The sequence below is a fragment of the Microcaecilia unicolor genome, chromosome 2, assembly GCF_901765095.1.
Source record: "Microcaecilia unicolor chromosome 2, aMicUni1.1, whole genome shotgun sequence".
NCBI lineage: Eukaryota > Metazoa > Chordata > Amphibia > Gymnophiona > Siphonopidae > Microcaecilia > Microcaecilia unicolor.
The window spans coordinates 643743997-643762253 of NC_044032.1; positions in this window are offsets into that span (position 1 = coordinate 643743997).

The following is an 18257-nucleotide window of genomic DNA, read 5'->3' on the forward strand; positions in this document are numbered from 1 at the left end:
TGTCTGGATGTCTCAACGTCACCTGAAATTAAACATGACCAAAACCGAGCTTCTCATTTTTCCCCCCACACCCACCTCCCCACTCCCCCCGTTTTCTATTTCTGTTGATGGCTCTCTCATTCTCCTGTCTCCTCAGCTCAAAACCTTGGGTCATCTTTGACTCTTCTCTCTCCTTCTCTGCTCATATCCAGCAGACCGCCAAGACCTGTCGTTTCTTTCTTTACAACATCCGTAAAATCCGCCCCTTTCTTTCCGAGCACTCTACCAAAACCCTCATCCACACCCTTGTCACCTACTACTACTACTACTATTTAGCATTTCTATAGCACTACAAGGCATACGCAGCGCTGCACAAACATAGAAGAAAGACAGTCCCTGCTCAAAGAGCTTACAATCTAATAGACAAAAAATAAATAAAGTAAGCAAATCAAATCATTAATGTGAATGGGAAGGAAGAGAGGAGGGTAGGTGGAGGCGAGTGGTTACAAGTGGTTACGAGTCAAAAGCAATGTCACCTCTCGTTTGGACTACTGCAATCTGCTTCTTGCTGGCCTCCCACTTAGTCACCTCGCCCCTCTCCAATCGGTTCAAAACTCTACTGCCTGTCTCGTCTTCTGCCAGGGTCGCTTTACTCATACTACCCCTCTCCTCAAGTCGCTTCACTGGCTCCCTATCCGTTTTCGTATCCTGTTCAAACTTCTTCTACTAACCTATAAATGTACTCACTCTGCTGCTCCCCAGTATCTCTCCACACTCGTCCTTCCCTACACCCCTTCCCGGGTACTCCGTTCCATGGATAAATCCTTCTTATCTGTTCCTTTCTCCACTACCGCCAACTCCAGACTTTGCGCCTTCTGTCTCGCTGCACCCTACGCCTGGAATAAACTTCCTGAGCCCCTACGTCTTGCCCCATCCTTGGCCACCTTTAAATCTAGACTGAAAGCCCACCTCTTTAACATTGCTTTTGACTCGTAACCACTTGTAGCCACTCGCCTCCACCTACCCTCCTCTCCTCCTTCCTGTACACATTAATTGATTTGATTTGCTTACTTTATTTTTTTGTCTATTAGATTGTAAGCTCTTTGAGCAGGGACTGTCTTTCTTCTATGTTTGTGCAGCGCTGCGTACGCCTTGTAGCGCTATAGAAATGCTAAATAGTAGTAGTAGTAGTACAGGGGACCTGACTATGTGGGGTGGGGTCCCTCAGTGATCACCTCACCCCTTAAGGGTGGCCCGGCATTTGAGTACAGGCACCTTTTTTGCTAGTAAAAACACACTGGCTGAGACAAGACAAAATGGATCGATGTGAAACAGCTCTGTGCCTGGAAGCCATGCTGGGGAAGTTTTACAGTGCGCCCTCTGCACCCCTGACCTTTCAAAGGTCTGGGCATGTTGCTAGTCATTGTGCTTTAACTAACGACTCCTTTTCATCCCCTCCTACGGCAGCAGCAGCAAAAGGATCAATGCTAGTCAAATAACAGTCCACTCATCCGCATTGATCAGAACTTCAGGCAGGTGGAATCCCAATATATGAATTCATACTAATCAATATTGCATTATCTGCGTATATTTTATTCCCAAACATTTGAGGACGATGCTAAAAAAAAAAAAATCTATAACTTATTAAATGATGGTCCCTTAATTACAGCGACCTACTAATCGCATTTCTTGGCTTGCAATGAGAGAATGATGGAATTGGCTTTTACCCGTTTTGCTTTGTGGCATTTTCGATCTGTGAAGCAACTTGAACTGAAGCCAGGAAACAGCAAGCTGTTTCTTCATTCAAAAAGGCTGGACCCTACAAAAAATGTCACGTAATTCTAACTGGTTGCTGTTATCAATAGAAATCAAACAAAATAAAACATGGAAAAGAAAATAAGATGATACCTTTTTTATTGGACATAACTTAATACATTTCTTGATTAGCTTTCGAAGGTTGTCCTTCTTCGTCAGATCGGAAATAAGCAAATGTCTTAGCAGATAGTATATATGAGAGAAACATCAAAGCATTACTTTGACAGTCTGACAGGGTGGGAGGATGGGGGTGGGTAGGAGGTATGCATGGGGACATCAAAGCATATCACTGATATTCTAACAGGATGGGTGTGGATAGGTGAGGGGTGGGGTGATCAACAGAGAAATACAGCTTTATGGTTTATAATGGGCTAGGAACCCCAGATCCTTGTTAAGTCCTTTCTGTTGGGTGTTAAAATATTCAATCATTCTGACTTCAAAGGTCTTACGTCCCCATCCTCCCACCCTGTCAGACTGTCATAGTAATGCTTGAATGTTTTCACTTATATACACTGTCAGCTAGCACATTTGCTTATTTCCGATCTGACGAAGAAGGGCAACCTTCGAAAGCTAATCAAGAAATGTATTAAGTTATGTCCAATAAAAAAGGTATCATCTTATTTTCTTTTCCATATTTTATTTTGTTTGATTTCTATTGATAACCTTAAGAGTGGACTAACACGGCTACCACACTCCTCTACTATCTGGTTGCTGAAAACGGTGTATTGTTTTCTGGCGCAACTTTTAACTCATTCTGTGTTCTGCACATATTTCTTAATTTAATTATGCGGAGGGGGGGGGTCTTTCACTAAAGATTTCAGTACATGTTAACAGCAGCAGGGTCCATAGGAATAAAATGGGATCAGTGACAGATAACATCAGCTAACCCCTTAGTAAAAGGATCCCCTTGGTTGGGCAATTATATTCCTCCCACCCCCTTTTTTTATTTTCAGAAAATACCACGTTCAAGGGGGAAAACATGAATAAAAACAGGCATGTCTCCTCAAAGCTGTAGCCATCCACATCCTACTGAATTGCGACTAGACATACACATTATAAACAGGTACTTTCTCTGTCCCTAGAGGGCTCACAGTTTATGTTTTTTGTACCTGGGGAAATGGAGGGTAAAGTGACTTCCCAACTCACAAGGAGCTGCAGTGAGGACTGAAACCACTTCTACAGGATCTAAGTCCACTGCACCAACCACTAGGCTACTCCTCCACTAGCAACAGTCCATGTAGGGAAAGGGAAATGGGACTTGATATACCGCCTTTCTGTGGTTTTTGCATCTACATTCAAAGTGGTTTACGTGGAGGGGCGTTTTCGACCGGAGACGCCCATCTCTAAGGGCGCCCATCTCAGTATCATCTTTACACTGATGACTCCCAGAACTACCTCTCCACACCAGAAATCTCAGCCGAAATCCAGGCCAAAGTATCAGTCTGCCTGTCTGACATTGCTGCCTGGATGTCTCAGCGCCATCTGAAAAAAAACATGACCAAGACTGAGCTTCTTATCTTTCCCCCTTAACCAACCTCTCCTCCTCCCCCATTCTCTATTTCTGTGGATAACATTCTCATCCTTCCTGTCTCATCAGTTCATAACCTTGGGGTCATCTTCGACTCCTCCCTCTCCTTCTCTGCACATATTCACCCTTTCCTTTCTGAGCACACTACCAGAACCCTCATCCACACTCTTATCACCTCTCGCTTAGACTATTGCAACTTGCTTCTCACAGGTCTCCCACTTAGCCATCTCTCTCCTCTTCAATCTGTTCAAAATTCTGCTGCACGACTAATATTCCGTCAATGTCGTTATACTCATATTAGCCCTCTTCTCAAGTCACTTCACTGGCTTCCTATCCATTTCCGCATACAATTCAAACTCCTCTTATTGACCTATAAGTGCATTCACTCTGCAGCTCCTCAGTACCTCTCCACTCTCATCTCTCCCTACATTCCTCCCCGGGAACTCCGTTCACTGGGTAAATCTCTCTTATCTGCATCCTTCTCCTCCACTGCTAACTCCAGACTCCGTTCCTTTTATCTTGCTGCACCATATGCCTGGAATAGACTTCCTGAGCCAGTACATCAAGCTCCATCTCTGGCTGTCTTCAAATCTAAGCTAAAAGCCCACCTTTTTGATGCTGCTTTTAACTCCTAACCCTTATTCACTTTTTCAGAACCCTTATTTTATCATCCTCACTTTAATATTCCCTTATCTCTTGTTTGTCCTGTTTGTCTGTCCTAATTAGATTGTAAGCTCTGTCGAGCAGGGATTGTCTCTTCATGTTCAAGTGTACAGCGCTGCGTACGTCTAGTAGCGCTTTAGAAATAAGTAGTAGTAATAAAGGGTTATTTTCGATATTATGTCTAAGTCCAACATTTTGCATGCTCAGTTTCACTAAAAGGAGCAAGCAGGACGTGAGGGGAAGACAGAGCACGGCAGGCAACATGGAAGCACTGGAGACTGGTGCTGGACAACACTTCAACCCCCACCAGCCAAGGTATTTGCATACGCATACGAACCTTTTCCGGAGACGGGAAGGTAGTAAAACTAGAGGACATGAATTGAGGTTGAAGGAGGGCAGACTCAGGAGTAACGTCAGGAAGTATTTTTTCACGGAGAGGGTGGTGGATACATGGAATGCCCTCCTGCGGGAGGTGGTGGAGATGAAAACGGTAATGGAATCAAACATGCGTGGGATAAACACAAAGGAATCCTGTTTAGAAGGAATGGGATCTATGGAATCTTAGCGGACGTTGGGTGGCGACGCCGGTATTTGGAGAATAAAACCGGTGCAGGACGGACTTCTACGGTCTGTGCCTTGAGAAAGGCAGGGACAAATCAACTTGGGTATACATATAAAGTATCACATACCATGTAAAATGAGTTTATCTTGTTGGGCAGACTGGATGGACCGTTCAGGTCTTTATCTGTCGTCATTTACTATGTTACTATGAACAGAATACACACATCCAATGAGTTAAATAATACTCTAAAGATGACCCGGAGACTCAAACTAAAGAGTTTCATGAGGACATAAATTTCACCCATCCACACCCATCCCTAATAAAAATAATAATAACAAAGCTTGTATCCTGCTTAGGCCTTACAGTTCAAAGCAGTTAACAAAAGAAGTGGCTGGTCATATACAGGAATTAAAGCAAATCAACATTAAAAACAGCTTCATGAATCTTAAAGTTATACAGAAGTTAAAACATATTTCCTGAACAGAAAACTTTGAATATTTCGACGAATTTCACCATGTGAGGCAGACCGACTAATTATAGCTGAAATGTTAGCAGCTGGAAATGACAGAAGATAATCAAATTGCTTTTACCATTTTCATACCCGTAGGTGATGGGAAAGCAAAGAAATTTTCATTTCCTTTCCTAAAATTCTTCTTAACATCCACCACCTTAGAATGAGCATAAAAATAAGCAGGTAATAAAACCATACAGCGCTTTATATAAAAAAATATGCTAATTTAAATAGATTATCCCAGTATTATGTTAGGGTACATTGGTTGCTTGTGGAGGTGAGAATTTTATCTGCTTTTTTCAGAGAAAAAAAATCAAGCGGAGTGCAGCGTTCTGAATAGTCTGGATCTATTTTTAGAAGTTACCTTGTGCATCCTAAATAATACATTTTTGGACACATTGAGATAAGTGCTTTATGCTTAATTCAAGAAAAGGTTATACATTAATGAAACAGTAATTGTACAACATATAAACATTAAAAAAGAATTGGAGGTTTTTTTTCAGCCTATGAAGAGTCCACCCCGTGAGTCATATGAATGAAATAGAAACATAGAAACACGACGGCAGATAAAGGCCATATGACCCATCCAGTCTGCCCATCCTCTGTAACCCCTAATTCTTCCTGTTCCTAAGCGATCCCACATGCTTACCCCATGCCTTTTAAAATTCTGGAACAGTCCTCGACTCCACCACCTCCACCGGGAGGCCATTCCACGCCTCCACCACCCTTTCTGTGAAATAATACTTCCTTAGGTTACACCTAAGCCTATTCCCATTATGACATCACAATATGAGCTCTGGTTACCAGAGACTGAAACTTCACACTAAGGGGGGAAAGTAAGCCAATAATGGGACAATTGAGCCATTGTGACATCACTGATGAGGTTGGCTCTTAGGCATTGGTGGAATAGAAACATAGAAACATGACGGCAGATAAAGGCCGTATGACCCATCCAGTCTGCCCATCCTCTGTAACCTCTAATTCTTCCTGTTCCTAGTGATCCCACATGCTTATCCATGACTTTTTAAATTCTGGAACAGTCCTCGACTCCACCACCCTTTCTACTACTACTATTTAGCATTTGTATAGCGCTACAAGGCGTACGCAGCGCTGCACAAACATAGAAGAAAGACAGTCCCTGCTCAAAGAGCTTACAATCTAATAGACAAAAAATAAAGTAAGCAAATCAAACCCTTTCTTTGAAATAATACTTCCTTAGGTTACTCCTAAGCCTGTTCCCTCTTAACTTTGTCATATGCCCCCTCATTCCACAGCTCTCCTTCATTTGGAAAAGGCTCTCTTCCTGTACATAAATGCCCTTGAGATATTTAAACATCTCTATCATGTCTCCTCTCTCCCTCCTCTCTTCCAGCGTATACATGTTGAGGTTCATAAGCCTGTCCCTATAATTTTCGCAATCAAGACCGCTTACTAATTTTGTAGCCGCCCTCTGGACCGACTCCATCCTGTTTATTTCTTTCCGTAGGTTCGGTCTCCAGAACTGCACGCAGTACTCCAAATGGGGCCTCACCAGAGACTTATACAACGGCACTATCACCTCCTTTTTCCCGCTGGTCATGTCAATATTTTGACCGGGGCTACAGAGGCTTTTTTTCCTCCATTTCTCACACATAAATTATCACCACAGTGTTTTCAATCCACTCTCAGAATATCAAGTATTACAGATCCAAGATGGCGATCTGAGCTGTGTGGGCGTTTTCTTGTCTCCGAGGGACTGCTGTGGCGAAACGCCAGAATTTCCCCCATTGTTAGTTTGAAGAATGGGGAAAAGAAAGGGGAAAGCAAAGGCTCTAGCCTCCCCGAGCCTTGCTATAGGTCCCGCTGTTCGTCAGACCACACTAGACACCTTCGGGATGAGGCCGCTCGAAGCGCAAGTTCCTGCTTCGATGAGACCCGTGGAAATGGGTCAGAGCATAGAGGAGGTGACGCTGAGTCCCCCTGCAGGAACAGCCCCCCCGCCACAACGAGGTGTTCAGACGCCGACGGAGAGGAACCGGATAGAGGAAGCTAATGTGCAGCCCCTACCTGTTCAGTTGGGGGGACCTGTCGGCTTCTCTACCCCGATCGGAACAACAGAGGGAGAGCTGAGGGAATCGCTCTCAGATCGAGGAGGCACCCCAGATAGTAGCGGGATAACGGTAAGACCGGCTGTTGTCACACTAGAAGTGCTCTGGGATTCAATTCAAGGACTAAATACTTCCCTTAAAATGGTTACAAACTCTTTTAAAGAAGACATTTTGGAGGTTAAACAAATTTCCCAAACTCTGACTGTTAAAACTCAAGAACAATCGGATAAAACAGCATTGTTGGAAGGAGAAGTCACTAAACTTAAGAACATTACGACTAACTTAATTAAAGACAAGGAAATTCAGGCACGTAAAACTGAATTCCTTGATAACCAACTTCGAAGGAACAATTTGCGGTTTATAAACTTTCCCAAGTCTCCATTAATTCCAGCAGTGGAGATGCTAAGGAAATATTTTGGTGATGTGTTGGGCCTACCAGTGGAGGGTTTTCCACCCATTGTTAAGGCTCAGTACATAACAGGAGTTATAAATAATTTAAATGAACAACAACCGCAAAACCCGCAGTTAAATTTAACTGAATTTTTAGAGAGTTCCTTGGATGTAGTGACGGAACGGACCACTCTGCTGGCTACTTTCGCCTTTGAAATGGACAGGAACAATATCTTTAAGATTTATTTCCAACATGTTAATGCAGATTTTTTGGGTTCGAGAGTTCAAATTTTTCCTGATTTGGCGAGAGATACGCAGAAGAGGAGGAGAGAATTCTTGCAATATAGGGCAAGACTTCTCAACCTGGGCGCAGTGTTTAAGCTGAAATTTCCTTGTAGATGCTTAGTATCCCTTCAATCGAATAACTATATATTCTTTGACCCCTTAAAACTGCAACAATTTATAATAGCAAAGGAAAATGTTAATACTCCTTAGTTGAACCCCAAAGAAAGTAATATGCTGTAAAGTTGGCTTGCAGGATCAAACTTGCTCTTCACGCTTAAGTATAATTAATCTTTTTCTGTTTACCTAGTATCTGGATCTTTATTTGTGGACAAAGTGATTGTGTAATTACCATTCAAAAACTTTTTGTTTCTAAAACAATTTCTTGTATTTCCATTACATTTATGTTGTTTAATAAATGTAAAACTATAAATAAAATAATTTAAAAAAAGAATATCAAGTATTACTTTTATCAAATACTGTGGTTCAGTCCTGTTTTGAGTGAAACATCCTAAATATACATTACAGTAGTCTAATTGACTCAAAATCCAGGACTGCACCAGTAACTTAAACTGAAACTCTCTGAAGGGTCCTTTTACCAAACTGCGGTAAAAATGGCCCTGCAGTAGCAGCAAGGGTCGTTTTCCCACGCGCCAGGGCCCTTTTTACCCCAGCAGGTAGAAAAAACCCCCTCCCAAAAAAATGGCCATGCGCTAAGATTATTAACGCATGGCCATGCGGGGCGGAGCACTTACCACCACCCATTGAGGTGGCAGTAAGTGCTCCTGCGGCAGCACACGCCACTGCCCAATTACCGCTGGGTTAGCGCAATGCTAGAAATTTGGGAATATTTTCCGGCGCACCAGAAATGCCGAGCGCTGCAGCCAGAACTATTGCCAGCAGACACATTGGGCTGGCAGTAGTTCTGGGTTGCCAGGTGGCAGGGGCGTAGCCAGACTTTGGCAGGAGGGGGGTCCAGAGCCCGAGGTGAGGGGCACATTTTAGCCCCCCCCAGGGCCACCAACCCCCCCACCACCACTTTTGACCCCCCCCCAGCACCACCACCCCTCCCCCATCCCTTTTGGGTTCCCCAACCCCCACCAGCCAAAGTCCCCTTCAAGCACCAGTCTCCGAGTCTGGCGAGCTGGGCGGGGGTTGGGGACCCCCACCAGCAAAGTGTCACGTCTGTGGCTGTGACCACCCTCAGCCTTACCTTCTTTCTGGGGGTCAGCAGCTCTGCTGGCTTCTGTCTGTGTTTGTGTTAGTCTTGTCTCTAGTCTCTGTGCTGATTATCTCACTAGACCTCACCTGTGTGGGCTATGCCTCCCTGCCTGGCCAGTTTCCAAGATGTCTTCCATCTGTTCTGTTCCAGTTTCCAAGATGGCCCCTCTCTGTCTTTCCTGTGGCTTACTTCCTATGTGTGTCAAGCCTCTCTTTGGGGTCTGTGTACTCCTGCTTCTGTCCTGCTGCTGGTGACGTCATCAGTGAGAGCCTTCATAAGGAAGTGCTGTGCTTGCAGTCAGGGCCTTTGCATGGTGTTATGCTCTTAGGCCAGGTCAGGTTAGTAAGTGTCTGCTGCACTACTGCTTAGCCTCTCTCTGGGTTCCTGCCCAGCTTCACTCTGTGTCTGTGTCTGTTGTCTTCCTGTGGGGGGTTCTTCCCTACCACTGTCTGTCTGTGTACTGCGGGTCCTTCCTGGCTTACCCTGTGGTTGGGGTGAAGCCTCTGTTCCTGGCTTACCCTGTGTTTGGGGTGAAGCCTCTGTCCGTGTTTGTTCTCTGTTTGCTCTGCTGCCTGCCCAAGATCCTTGGCCTGTTCTTCCTGGTTTACTCTCTGTCTGTTCTCCTGTCTGCCCAAGGACCCTTGGCCTGATATTCCTGGTTACTCTGTTTGCTCTGCTGCCTGCCCTGTTCTTCCTGGTTACTCTGTTTGCTGTGCTGCCTGCCCAAGACCCTTGGCCTGTTATTCCTGGTTTGCTCTCTTTACCCTGAGTCCTGCCTTGCCTAGCCTGTGTGCCTACCCTGCTTGTATATCCTGAGTGTATATCCTGAATCCTGTATCTGTCTAGCTAGTGTGTATTTCCTGGGTGATTATTCCTGTATCCTGTCTCCACCTAGCTAGAGGGTTTACCCTGTGGGTATTCCCAGATCCCCGTTCTGCCTAGTGTGTATGCTGCCCTAGTCCTTGCTCCTGCTAGGCTTCTGTACGCCTTGTGTTCCTTGGTCTGTCTTCTGGGTCTTGCTAGTGGCTGTGCAGCAGCACACTCTCTGTGTTTAGTTCCTAGTCTAGTCTCCCTCGTGTTTCCTAGACCCAGGGTGGTCCTCTGGTTCTCCAGTTCCAGCCCTGTCCTCCAAGTCCTGCCGGCCACCTGCATGCTGGAGCTCAACTCTAGCGGAATGGTGGCCAAGCGCAGGTGAAGCGGATCCTGTCCTGCCGGTTCCAGCTGCCTACTTCCAATCCAGAGTTCCAGTCCGGTCCTTCCATATGCCCAGCTCCAGGGTGGTCTTGCCTGCCACTGCCGCTCCTCGGCAGTGGTCCAAGGGCTCACGAATTTCAGTTCTGCCTCGAGAACCTGATAGGATACCAAGGCCCTCAAGAACACGACACAAAGGTACCTGGTGGTGGCGGGAGGGGGGGTTCGAATGTCACGAGGGAGGGTTGGCGGTGGGGGGGGGTTGAAAGCAGGGGGCAACTCTTAATCTGCGGGGGCCCATGCCTCATTTGCCCCACCTAACTACACCTCTGCCGGGTGGCAAGCCTTTCATAGAAGGGACCCTAAAATATTTACAAATCTGCTTGAGTTTCTACAGAGCAAGAAAACTCAAGCTAAAAAAAAAAGATTTCTTCTTCAAAAGTTACGTACTATCCAAGCAGAAACCCAATATTTTAACAGTAACTTTCTGAAGCTGCCCCTGCCTGAGCTTCACCTTTCAGCACATGCAAAGAACACGCTATGCCTGCCCCTGCCTGAGCTCTCAGCTCTGATACATGTATGTAACCCTAACGGACAGATGTGCTAGCCTACGCATTTCTATCTGCCAGCAGTTTTAGTGAATAAAATTCATGTGGATAAGCTGTTCCATGATATTTATTTCTACTCTACGTCTGTAGAAACAGGAAATAGTACCTGGAAGGTTTCTGTCAGTAAATCTTTTCATTGCTATATATTTCTTCAGCTGCTTGTTTTTGTTTGGGAAGCAAAAGAGTCTTGTATGTTGTATGCTATTTGCAGAGAGAGAGAGACAACTAGAGTACTGTGTGTTTATTCCCAAATCACTGGCACGACTAACAAAGATTTACTGTCCCACTGTAAGAAGAACCCCTTCCCATAAATGTTTTTTTGAGTGACCACTGAAGCACAGGTTGACACCCTCCTTGTATTACCGCATACCAAACTGTGAACTGCTGTACTTTGCAAACAATTTACCTCACAGAGGGACCCTTTAACTAAGCAGCGTTAGGCTCTACGCGTGCCCAATGTGTGCCAAAATGAACTTACCGCCCGACTGCCACGTGCCTCTTGCGGTAATTACATTTTTGCCGTGCGTCCGCTACACACGTCTGGAAAATATATTTTTCTTTTCGGGACGCGTGTAGCAGACACGCGCCAAGCGGCATCTGACGCGCGTAGGTCCTTACCGCGCAGATTTATTACCGCTAGGTCTATGATTGGTGGTAAGGTCAGACACCCAAATGGAAGCGCGGCGATTTTTGATTTTGCCGCACATCCATTTTCGGGGGGAGGGGGGGGGGGAGGCATTTTGGGTATGTCCACTGAAAAATATTTCTGTGCTCGCCCAAAACCCGTGCCTACACTATCGCAAGCCACTTTTTACCGTGGTTTAGTAAAAGGACCCCAGAATTGGGAAACAGCCAACACATGCTAAGCAGAGGAAGAAGATGTTTTGGAGACTGTATCTTGCTAAAGATGTAAAAAGATAGGAGCGTGCAAAGAAAAGCTACGAGAATGTATGGGGATTTGCGTTACAAGACGTATGAGGAGAGACTTGCCGACCTGAACATGTTCACCCTGGAGGAAAGGAGAAACAGGGGTGACATGATACAGACGTTCAAATATTTGAAACGTATTAATCCGCAAACGAACCTTTTCTGGAGACGGGAAGACAGTAGAACTAGAGGGCATGAATTCAGGTTGAAGGGGGTCAGACTCAGGAGTAATGTCAGGAAGTATTTTTTCACTGAGAGGGTGGTGGATATGTGGAATGCCCTCCCGTGGGAGGTGGTGGAGATGAAAATGGTAATGGAATTCAAACATACGTGGGATAAACATAAAGGAATCCTGTTTAAAAGGAATGGATCCACGGAATCTTAGCAAAGATTGGGTGGCGACGCCGGTAATTGGAAACAAAACAGGAGCTGGACAGACTTCTATGGTCTACGCCCTGATCGTGAGTGAATTGATAGGGATGGGCTGGAGTGTAAATTTTAAGGGGCTTCGATGTTAGCTTCAGAACTTAGTACAAGATCAGTGCTGGGCAGACTCTTACGGTCTGTGCCCTGAGAATGGCAAGGACAAGTCAAACTCGGGTATAAAGTATCACATACCATGTAAAATGAGTTTATCTTGTTGGACAGACTGGATGGACCGTACAGGTCTTTATCTGCCATCATTTACTACGTTACTATGCTGCTTCTACTGAGCCTGAGAGACAAGCTTACCTGCGGCTGATGTTTTTCCTCTCATTCCAGCTGCCCCTGAGAAGGTTTTTCTACCTTACCCCAGATATTGCCCCTCCCCCACCCCCTGCTGATGACATCAGGTGAAATTTTTCAGGTTGTTCTTGGACAGATCACCCCTTTGCAAGCAGCTGGAGAATCATAAGAACATAAAAATAGCCATACTGGGTCAGACCAATGGTCCATCTAGCCTTGAAGTGGCCAATCCAGGTCACAAGTATCTGGCAGAATCCCAAATTGTGTGAAGGATCCCTCCATTCCTCTAAGGAAAACTCAGGCCTGATTTTTGTGCAAATGTTCGGGATTTTTTAATCATGATTATATACATGGATATTTAATAAATCACACATAGGAATTGCTATTAAGCAGAACAGAGGAAGCTAATGATTGATGACACCAAGCAGGCTGAGGATTTGAAATAGCTTAGCGCTGTAAGAGATCCAATAGCCTGGTTTTCAAAGTTTATCTGATGCATTTGCTTCCTGGTTGTGTTTGTAGAAGTAGCCACGGTAGCTAGATTCGCCCTTCACTTTTTCATTGATTTTTTTCTGAGGAGCGAGTTCTTGTTATATTTTCCCTATTTCTGGTTCAGAATCCCAAATAGTAACAAAATTCCATGCTACCTATCCCAGGGCACACTGCTCACACAACCCACGGTATGACACTGTTCCTCTAATTCTATAAAATATCGGTGTCCAACTTCGCCACCGATAGGCGATTTTGGCACAAAACAGCAGGATGCACACTAAGTGGGATTCTCCAAAGGCTCTAGTAGGTCACATCATTTTCCCATCATGACCATTTTTCTATGTCAAAAAAATGAGGCGTGGATGGGGGAAGCGAGTTGGCGGAGCATGGATGTGACTGCAATTTCAGCATAGAAAGCGTATTCTGCAAATGGCATGTGTTCTGATGACGCCAAAGGTCAGTGCCGATTTTCGCATTTGCTATAAAAGGTGGCCAAGTGGCATTTGTCTTTTGGGACTCACTGTTGGCATGTTCTACTGTGTGTCGATATTTTGTGATTTTCGTGGGTGCTTACACCCTATCTTATACCAATTCACCTGCACTCTGTCCTTGCTACTCTGGCCTACTCTCTTGTTCCTCATTGCTGCTCCACCTCTGTCCATCTATCCTTTCCCACTCACCTGCTGTCCTTTACCCCCACCCTTGGCCCCCTCCCTGACCCTATATACAATCCCAGTATGCAGCAGGTGTGTTGTGTGTGGTGTGTTTGTCTTGGGTGTGTCCCAGTGTTTGTGTGGTGTGTGTGTGTGTTTGTATCTGCAGCTAGGAGTGTCTCTGTTATTCTTATAGTGACATTGTGTGTCTGCTGTGTGTTTATGTGGCTACAGTGGGAGGCATGAGTGCTGTACACTTTTTTGTTGCCTTGTCAGAGGCGTAGACAACAGAGGAGAGGGAGAGGCATGGTGCAGTGGGTTTATAGATCTAGACAAAACACAAAAAGCCAGCACAGCCACTGACTCCCAGAAACAGGTATTTTTTTGTTTTTGTTTCATGAATATCTTGGAGGTGTACCTGTAAACGTCAGATTCAGGACCCCTGAGGAAGGCCTGCTGGCCGAAACACGGACCGTGTAGGGTCCTATTAAACTTTTCTGGTGCTCTAACTCCCTTGTTTTTGGTCTGTTTTGGTTTGTCTTCCGCCTTTTTTTGTGTTTTGTTTTGTCTTCACGGGAGATTTGGACTTCTTTTTTATAGATCTAGGACATGTTTTATGGACCTCACAGATAGGCTGTATAGTGGGGTTCCTTGGTCAGCTGCCACCCGGGGCGGATCGCCACTGCGCCCCCCCCCCCCCCAGGTGCAGCGTCACTCTCCCCCCGGGTACAGTGACATTCCCCCTGGTGCATCACCTGCAAACACTCCCCCCCCCCCCCCCCCCCAGGTGCATTGCTCTTACCTCCTGGGGTGCTGGGGCCGCAGGGCTGTCGGCTCCGCCGGTTCCCTGCTCCCTCTGCCCCGGAACAGGAAGTAACATCAGAGGGAGCAAGGAACGGAGGCAGTATATAAGCAGATACTGTATAAGACGTTGGTGAGGCCCCACCTGGAGTATTGTGTTCAGTTTTGGAGGCCGTATCTTGTGAAGGATGTGAAAAAAATGGAAGGGGTGCAAAGAAAAGCTCCGAGAATGGTATGGGATTTGCGTTCCAAGACGTATGAGGAGAGACTTGCGGACCTGAACATGTATACCCTGGAGGAAAGGAGAAACAAGAGTGATATGATACAGACGTTCAAAATATTTGAAAGGTATTAATCTGCAAACAAACCTTTTCCCGGAGAGGGGAAAGCGGTAGACCGAGAGGACATGAAATGAGATTGAAGGGGGGCAGACTCAAGAAAAATGTCAGGAAGGTTTTTGTCACGGAGAGAGAGTGGTGGAAGCTTGGAATGCCTTCCCGTGGGAGGTGGTGGAGAGGAAAACGGTAACGGAATTCAAACATGCGTGGGATAAACATAAAGGAATCCTCCTCAGAAGGAAGGGATCCCCAGAAGCTTAGCCGGCAGTGGGAGGTGGGGCTAGTGCTGGGCAGACTTATACGGTCTGTGCCAGAGCCGGTGGTGGGAGGCGGGGCAGGTGTTGGGAGGTGAAGATAGTGCTGGGCAGACTTATACGGTCTGTGCTCTGAAAAGACAGGTACAAATCAAGGTAGGGTATACACAAAAAATGACACGCGAGTTTATCTTGTTGGGCAGACTGGGTGGACCATGCAGGTCTTTTTCTGCCGTCATCTACTATGTTACTATGTATAAGCAGATACTGCTTTAATAGAGAGACCATCACGTACATCTGCAAGCAGCTGCAGGAAGATATGGAACACGTGGGAAAGAGGAATCCAAACTATAGCTACGTGATGCACGGTTCCAGAGTAGGAATCACTGCCTAGGAAAAGGATCATTGATGATACATTGAAACCCTGTGCTCACTGTCAGTGTGCAGCGGCAGCTAAAAAAGCAAATAGAATGTTAGGTATTATTAGGAAAGGAATGGAAAATAAAAACGAGGGTGTTATAATGCCTTTGTATCGCTCCATGGTGCGACCGCACCTCAAATACTGTGAACATGTTCTGGTCACAGCATCTCAAAAAAGATATAGCCGAATTAGAAAAGGTACAGAGAAGGACGACGAAAATGATAAAGGGGATGGGACGACTTTCCTGTGAGGAAAAGCTAGGGCTCTTCAGCTTGGAGAAAAGATGGCTGAGGGGAGATATGAAAGAGGTCTATAAAATAATGAGTGGAGTGGAACGGGTAGAAGTGAATTACTTATTTAACTTTTCCAAAAATACTAGGACTAGGGAGCATGCCATGAAGCTACTAAGTAGTAAATTTAAAACGAAATCAGAGAAATATTTTTTCACTCAACATGTAATTAAATACTGGAATTCATTGCCAGAGAATGTGGTGTGAAAGCAGACACAGTTAACTTAGCAGGGTTTAAAAAGGTTTGGATAGTTTCTAAAAGAAAGGTCCAGAAGCCACTATTAAGATGGACTTGGGAAAATCTGCTGCTTATTTCTAGGTAAGCAGCATAAAATCTTTCAGGGCTGGTTTTAGACATGGTGGGGCCCAAGGCAGGAATTAAGGAGGGAGCCCCTGAGTCCTCTCCTTCCCCTCCCCCTCCCTCCCTACCTGCATTGCTACTACATGGTCCAGGCATCACTTACCCTTCCTCCCCACCACGTTCCGTCTTCCTCCCTTCCCAGGGCCGCTGAGAGACTGGGCCAGGCCCGGGGCAAGGCCGGCCCCGGGCCCCCCCCCCCCCCGAGGGCCGCTGCAGTCCACAGTCTCCACCTGCCCACCCCCGGCCCTGTCGACAGCCCCCCTCCGTCCACCACCGGGGCCTGGCCCCCTGCATTCAAATCACAGCGCCTCACCTCTGTGTGAAAGCACAGCAGTGGCAGATTGCCTCCCTTCGGACCTTCCCTTCCTGTGTCCCACCCTCACGGAAGTTACATCAGAAGAGGGCAGGGCAAAGGGAGGGAAGGCCCGAAGGGAGGCGATCTGCCGCTGCTGTGCTTTCACACAGAGGTGTGAGGCACTGTGATTTGAATGCAGTGGGCTCGGCCCGGTGGCGGACGGTCGACGGAGCCGAGGACGGGCGGGTGAGACCAGGGACTGCGACGCCGGGCCCCCCTTGGAGGCCCGGGCCTGGGGAATTTTGTCCCCCCTGCCCCCCCTCTCGGCAGCCCTGTCCCTTCCCCTCATCTTGCAATCTTCTGTAAAAATTAATTTCCCTTCTCAGAGGGGCAATGGTGCAGCAGGCCATCCTCACAAACTACTTCCAGCTTCCCCAAATCTTTCCCTCTGCTGGTGGCAATCTGCCCAAGCAGACTTGGGAAAATCCACTGCTTATTTCAAGGATAAACAATTATGCCTGCGCTCTGTTGAGCTTCAAAGATATAACAAAATGTTTAAACACACATGAATACAAGTGTATTGTTGCTTCTTCAGCTTGTTGAAAGTGGAGTAGTCTCATATATAACACACGATAAAAATTGTTTGATTTTTCACCCAATGACTGGGTGTATTATCAGTGTGTATTGTCTAATCATTGACTTAACTTCCACCGACCTTTACTAATCTTATATGTAAAGATACCTTTCTATTTTTCTATATGCTATCATCTAATTTTATGCAGCACTTAGCTTGAACAGGTTGGTGCTCTTAAAACCCCGACAGGTCCCCGTTTCGTGGCTACTTTTTCAAAGTAATGCTGCAGATGCACTTGAGACGCTACTCGAACTGGTGACTCCCCCTTGAAAAAGTAGCCACGAAACGGGGACCTGTCGGGGTTTTAAGAGCACCAACCTGTTCAAGCTAAGTGCTGCATAAAATTAGATGATAGCATATAGAAAAATAGAAAGGTATCTTACATATAAGATTAGTAAAGGTCGTGGAAGTTAAGTCAATGATTAGACAATACACACTGATAATACACCCAGTCATTGGGTGAAAAATCAAACAATTTTTATCGTGTGTTATATATGAGACTACTCCACTTTCAACAAGCTGAAGAAGCAACATACACTGTATCATGTGTGTTTAAACATTTGTTATTTCAAGGATAAGCAGCAAAGAATGTATTGTACTGTTTTGGGATCTTGCCAGGTACTTGTGACCTGGATTGGCCGCTGTTGGAAACAGAATTCTGGGCTTGATGGACCTTCGGTCTGTCCCAGTATGGCAACACTTATGTTCTTATGTCAGAGGGGAGCGGCGGCTTGAGGCAGAGAGGGAAAGCTTTGGGGCAGCCGGAGACAGCTTGTGAGGAAGGCTGCTGGATCCAATAGCATATCAATCTCTCATTTATATATATTGGCTCTAAACACATACCTGAAAAAAATAAAAAATATTTGAATTGCTCAGACAGACAGACAAAACATACCCATCAATATATAGCACAAACTATAGTCCTGTATTCCGTTGATTGTTAAGCTGGCCGAGGCAAATGTATCTGAATTATTGTCAGATTTTTTAATGACATTTGATTGGTCTTATTATCTATTGTTTCTGAGATGGAATCTTTCTTTCTTTCTTTCTTTGCTTATGGTAAATCAGCTATTTTATTACAATCTGACTTGACCGCTGCGTTTGATACAGTCGATTATGACATATTATTGTATAAACTGAGTTCATTGGGAATCTCTGGTAAAGGAGAATTTCTTTCTTGTTGATATTATAGAATTAAAATGGTTGATCAAATTTCCACCAGCTGGC